Raw genomic sequence first — 6,111 nt, 5'->3', positions numbered from 1 at the left:
ATTATTTTTTCTAACTATAAGAGCACCAATGAGCATTTATCTGCATGTCGCAGGTCCTGCATGTATAAGACGTGGGTGTGTTGATTCTGCAGGTGAGCTGGGGAAAAGTAGGTTCTCAAGATCTGGCGCTGACCCCCCAGGCTGCACCCCACAGCTGGGACTCACTGGTTGGCATCTCGTGCCCACTGCCCCTGTGTTGTCCTCCAGGAGGTCCCATGTGGACATGTATCTCCAAACCCCCCACTTCACTTCAGGAGGGAAGACCTTTCATTAGGCTGCTTTGCTCTGGCCAACCACACTGGGAGGGGCCAGAATGACGAATGGCCCCCCGACAGCCTTTGGCATTTGCAAAGCTCATCGCCACTGGTTCTATCATGTAATCATAGATAGAACCAGCAGTGCTGCAAGAGCAGCAGAAGAGACCGATCTTCTGTTTCAACATCACGCTTACCTACCGTGCATGCCACACGCCACTAGTCCATCACCCTCGGGCCCCACGCTGGCCCATCTCAGAGGGAATCAGGAGTGCCTAGGGATACCTAAAAGGTTTCCTCAACAGGCGGAGACAACAGAGGCCACACTGCATACCCAGCTGGGATCGGGGATCCAAGCCAACCTGAGCCCTGTGGCTGCCTCTGCAGTCAAGGGAGCTTCTCTCCCCTCCCCCAGTCTCTTTCTTCTTCCCTCCCAGCCCTGAGAAGTCTGGAACTCCACAAATCTGTCGGCTCTGGAAAGTGAGGGGAGGGGGGAGGAGGCAGTGAGTTGCCATGGTGATGGCAGCCAGTGAGCGGTCCTCCGCTGCTGGGGAAGCTCTGTAAGTCCCCCTGACTGACTGATAAGAGGGTGGGGCTGGGACAAGGGGTGGGGGACAGGTCATCACGACCTGCGAGCAGAGACCAAGATGGGGGAGGGGAAGGGGGAGGGCTGCCCATTTCTAGAATTATCTAATTACGATCTGAGTACTAAGATGTGATGGAATATATAAATATATTTACAATGATGTGCTGCCATCCATCTCCAGAACGTTTCATCTTCTCAAACTGAAAATTTGTGCCCATTAAACAAGAATTCCCCTTTCCCTCTCCTCACAACCCCTGGTGTAACATAATCCATAAAGCTCACAACAGCCTTGTGAGAAAGGGACTCACAAAAAAGGACCCCATTTATAAAAGAAACAGAGTCAGATAGGAAAGGTAACTTGCAAACAGCCTAGCTGGTAAGTAGTGAGGCCTGGAGTTGAACTGGGGGGAGGGGGAGAGAAAAGAACATTGGGAAGAGGGAGAGTGGGTAGAACCACCACCCCTGGAACCTTACTGGAAGGGAGAGTCCCAGGGCTGCTTCCCTGAGGTGGCGTAAGGCAACACGGTGACGGAACAAAGAAAGAAACACGGTTTGTAAGAAAATGGACCAAGCATCAAGTCCAAAGGATAAAGAGTGCAGAGAGAAAAGAGCAAGGTCAAAGCTGGGAGGCTCAGAGGGCTGGGGGTGGGGGGTGCCCAGGGAACAGATGGAGGCGAGGGTGGGTGGGCTGCGTGCTCCTCACACCTCAGTGTCCAAAGCTGCCGTGAACTTCGCTGAGAAAGACGGGCAGGGCAGAGGATGTTCCTGGACCTGCTGGGTCTGCTGGGGGTTGGGACAGCTGATTGTGATCAATCCATCGAAACGCAGCAGCTGGATATTGGTCAAAGTGACTTGGGTCCACGATGTGCAGATCTGCAGCTTCACTCTGCTGACACCACCCTCCACTGTGGCAATGGCGCTGGGACCAGGATGGGCATGTGTGGCCACTCGCTGAATCCCATGTGCTGCCCGGCTGCAGCATGGGGACCCCATTCATTTGCCTCTTCCAAGGGTGGAAACGTGACTGTCTAACATGTGGGAATGGGCTTTGCATCTTCCTGTTGATTGGAAGTGTGGAAAGAAGCAGCAGCACAGATGATTGATCAGCCAGAAGCCAGGTGCCCAAGGGCAGTCCTGCTCAATGACTCACCAGTAACTCCCACTGACAGCCCCGGGGCACAGAGGAGCGCGTCCAGTCCCCAAAGGGGCCCTGCCCATCACGGGCTGGTTCTACTGTACGGCCAACAGTGCAGTCGCCTTGGGGACCCTGAACAAACTCCCACCTCCTTGCAAACCTCAGGAAATACGGTCCCAACCTTAACCAGGAACTCAGAATATCTGATCACTGCATGTGTATCTGCTTCACTCACACCAATGCGGGTTTTTAAAAACTATGTAATGGGGGAGGGTAGGAGGGAGGCTCAAGAGGGAGGGGTTATAGGTATACATATAGCTGATTCACTTTGTTGTACAGTAGAAACTAACACAACATTGTAAAGCAATTATAATCCAATAAAGATGTTAAAAAAATAAAAATAAAACAATAAAAAAAACTATGTAATGTAAATGGGCATTTATTTTCTGCCCTTGTTTTAGGAGGAGACTAAAGTTTGGGGGATTGTTTTTTTGTAGAATGCGTTGAACTGAACATGGTCAGATATTTACTTAAAACAAATACAAAGGTGTGTACTATGTGATATGTTTTAACTGTGAACACTTATTTCACTTGAAGAGCAGCTATCCTGACTTGTGTATCAGTGGCTTAGAATTTTTTCAATCAACTGGAACACAAATAAACTCAGCCAATTTGAATTTAGGCAATGCCAGAGCTGTTTGTTTATGCTGACAGTTATTTGTAAACTAAATTGTAACAGCGGGTAATGTTTAGAACAACAATATATGATGTTTGTAAACAATGAATATCCAATGAGCTAAAACCTGGGAGTCACTTAGGACAGTGCCTGACACAGTGTGTGCTCAATAAACATTAGATGTTATTACGATTGTCACTAAATACAAAGTAGACTACCTATAAGTTTGCAGATAACAACAGCCCATTTCAAACTTGTTAACAAAACAAGATAATTTCTATCAAAACTTGATAGTACTGGGATTGACATATATACACTAATATGTGTAAAATAGATAACTAGTAAGGACCTGCTATATAGCACAGGGAACTCCACTTCACTGTACAGTAGGAACTAACACAACATTGTAAAACAACTGTACCCCAATAATAAAATAAACAAATAAATAAATTCAATGATAAAATACTAAAAAAAAAAAAAGATGTTGGAGGAGATGCATCCTCATCCAAAACAAACAAACAGACAAAAAAACTTGATAGTAAACACACACACACATCAGTTAGAAATGGGCAGGGCTTCCCTGGTGGCGCAGTGGTTAAGAATCCGCCTGCCAATGTGGGGGTCACGGGTTCAATCCCCGGTCTGGGAAGATCCCACGTGCTGCGGAGCAACTAAGCCCGTGCGCCACAACTACTGAGCCTGCGCTCTAGAGCCCACGAGCCACAACTACTGAGCCCATGTGCCACAACTACTGAAGCCCGCGCACCTAGAGCCCATGCTCCACAACAAGAGAAGCCACTGCAATGAGAAGCCCGTGCACCACAACAAAGAGTAGCCCCTGCTCGCCACAACTAGAGAAAGCCCGCGCACAGCAACGAAGACCCAACGCAGCCAAAAATAAATAAATAAAATAAATAAATTTTAAAAAAAGAAAATGGGCAAAAGATATGAAGAGACATTTCATCAGTTAGAGCATGCAGACAACAAACATACCTGTGAAAAAATGTTCAACATTACTAGCAATAAAGGAAATGAAATTTAAGACCACCAGGAGATATCACTCTACACCTATTAGAGCAGATAAAATAAAAAATGACAATACCAAATGCTGGCAAGGATGCAGAGAAATTGGAACTCCCGTGCATAGCTGGTGTGAACATAAAATGGTAAGTCACTCCAGAAAATAGTCAGTTTCTTAAAAAAAACAAAACGTACGCTCACCGTAATTGCACTCCTGGCATTATTCCCAGAGAAATGAATACAAGTTCACACGAAAGCCTGTACACAAATGCTCACAGCAACTTTATTTATAATAGCCCCAAACTGGAGACAACCAAAATGTCCCTCCCTGGGTGAATGGTTAAAAAAAACCCTGGTCCATCCGTGCCATGGGCTACTAACCATCAGTAACGTGAGCGGACTAGTGATACACACCCTAACTTGACGGATCTCAAGGGAATTATGCTGAGGAAAAGAAGCCAGTCTCAGAAAGTCACAAACTGTGATTCCACTCGTGGAATATTCTCAAAATAATGAAATTATAGAGACGAAAAACAGATTGGTAGTTGCTGGGGATTAGGAATGGTGGGAGGAGGGGTGACTATATCGAGGTAGCAGTAAGATCTTTATGGGATGCATAGTTCTGTATCTTGACTGCAGTGGTGGTTACACAAATCCACGCGTGATAAAATAGCACACATTATACTGATGTCAATTTCCTGCTTTGATATTATATTACAGTTATGTAAATTGTAACTGTGGGCGAAACACTGATGGACACATGGGACCTCCCTGTCCTGTCTTGCAACTTCCTCTGGATCTATAATTATTTCACAACTAAAAGTTTGTTTTTAAGGCGGAGGGAGTATCAGGGATGGAGCCCAAAGCAGGGTGCAACACCTCCCCCCAGGAAACAAACAGCAGGAAAGCAATCATGAATCAGTCTGTCTCCCTGTCTCTCTCTTTCTGTATCTCTCTATCTTTAGCTCTGTCTCTGTCTCTCTCCCCTCTTTGCAAAGGTGCTTCCTTCTCTCTTTGTAGACTACCGTCTCTGCTGCTCTGTGCGTGTGTCTGCTTCACGGCCATGAGGGACCCCGTTGCCCTCTGGCCTTGCTGGTATACTTCGTAGTTGGGCCACACAGAGAAATCCATTACCTCTCTTTGATTCTATTCAAAATTTCCAGGAAAACAAAATGAACCAGGCCTATCTGGGCCTGGAGTCCTGCCTCACCCCATGGCAGGGGGTCACACACAACTTATGTGCCTGCCAATGTCAACACCTTCACCTCTCCCATTGAGGCCCTATTTTCAGACCACGCCTCCTTCTCCAAGTCAGTCCCAAGCCTGTTCAGTCTGTAGAGGACATGACAAAAACCTGCCATCTATACCCCATCTGATACAGAATGCAGGGAGAGAGACCAGACAATAAGCACAAAGCTTCCACTTAAAAATGAAGATGGAGGGGGCCTCCAAGACAGCAGCCCCAAGTCGGTCGCTGGTTATCTGATGAAGTGCGTGGCCATCACCTGTAGAATCCTGCAGGAGGAGCTCCTTGGCTCTCCAGTAGAGCCACTCCAGGTTCCTTCCCCGAGGACTTGGCCCTTGCCCTGGGTCCTCCAGGGCCGCCCCTGGAAGGAGACTGGGAAGGAGTTAGCTGTGGGGCGTGTGACACCTTCCGAATGGAGCCGGCAGCCGCTGAGCTTGAGCCTGGGTTTGCCTGAGGGATCAAAAAGCCCTGTGGCGTGGATTTGTGTCCCTCCAAAGACCCTGTTCTCCAGGCTTGAGGTTTCCTGGCAGTGTAATGCCTGTAAGACCTTAACTGGCAGCCCGTTAAGTTAGAGAGATTCAACTTGCAGGATGCCTTTTCTAGACATCTTGTTCAGCTGGGCAGTCAGAGGTGGGCCATGCATGGCGGGCTTCAGTTTCTTAGAAGGGCTGTGCCCAGTTCTCTGCTTAGTGGGTTTCACCTTAGGGTGCAAGAGGGCAGCGGAGAGCCTGTTTCACCTCTTTTGCTCAATAGAGCATCCAAAACCTGTCCTAAGGAGTGCTTCACAGTGGCAGGTGTCAGCACCTCTGTCCTACAAGAGGGTGCAGCAGACAGACTTGGAAAAAGTGTTGAAAGATCAGGACTCCCCAACACCCCTGGCACATCCCAGATGTCCTCTTTCCAAGCGCTAGGACATCACTGTTTCATAACTGATTCACCACGTTTAGCTGTCAATGTAGGTTGCCCCACAGAGTGGAAGTGTTGCAGCTCAGTAAGTCCTACGATGAATTTTGAAAATGGACCAAAAGTGGTCTCAGCTCCTATACTATAAGCAGAAAGGACTTCCAGGAGCAGAGTTGCATAACTGACCTGTTTTCCCCCATCCATTTTAAGCCAGGCAGCCTCAGACTGGTGCATGTCTCCTGTGCACCATACTGAAGTCCCAAGGAGTCGCCAGCACAGTCAGACATCCTT

This window comes from Balaenoptera musculus, chromosome 6 (assembly GCF_009873245.2).
Source record: "Balaenoptera musculus isolate JJ_BM4_2016_0621 chromosome 6, mBalMus1.pri.v3, whole genome shotgun sequence".
Lineage (NCBI taxonomy): Eukaryota > Metazoa > Chordata > Mammalia > Artiodactyla > Balaenopteridae > Balaenoptera > Balaenoptera musculus.
This window is presented reverse-complemented; position numbering follows the sequence as displayed.